Genomic DNA, 504 nt, shown 5'->3' with positions numbered 1-504 from the left:
GTGCGAACTGCCATGCTTCACAGCAGTGAAACATGGGCTGTAACTGCTGAAGACATGCGTAGGTTTGAAAGAAATGAAGCTAACATGATTCGCTAGATGTGTAATGTCAGTGTGCACACACAACAGAGTGTAAGTGCCCTGAGAGAAATGTTAGACATAAGAAGCATTGGATGCAGCATGCAAGAGAGATGTTTACATTGGTATGGTCATGTACTGCGGATGGACAAAGAGAGCTGTGTGAAGTGCCACTCCCAAACAGTGGAAGGAGTCTGGGCTAGAGGGAGACCCAGGAAGTCATGGGATGAGGTGGTGAAGCATGACCTTCGAATGTTGGGCCTCATGGAGGCAATAACAAAAGACCAAGATGTTTGGAGATATGCTGTGCTTGAGAAGACCTGGCAAATAAAATGAGTCCACAGCTGTAACCTACACCAGTGTTGCATAACCAGCCCACTCAAAAGTACCTTGGATTGTAGGGTGACATGCCATGCTTGAGGAGACCTA

At 46.8% G+C, this 504-nt stretch overlaps 1 protein-coding gene across 1 annotated transcript in view; it reads right to left on the bottom strand.

Moving 5' to 3' along the window:
- LOC106873275 (beta-ureidopropionase) overlaps nucleotides 1–504 on the bottom strand; it is a 25524-nt gene that overhangs the window by 3748 nt on the left and 21272 nt on the right. The window lies entirely within an intron of this gene.

Source organism: Octopus bimaculoides, chromosome 1 (genome assembly GCF_001194135.2).
Source record: "Octopus bimaculoides isolate UCB-OBI-ISO-001 chromosome 1, ASM119413v2, whole genome shotgun sequence".
Lineage (NCBI taxonomy): Eukaryota > Metazoa > Mollusca > Cephalopoda > Octopoda > Octopodidae > Octopus > Octopus bimaculoides.
The sequence above is the reverse complement of the archived record's forward strand: the minus strand, read 5'-3'. Positions and strand labels throughout refer to the sequence as shown.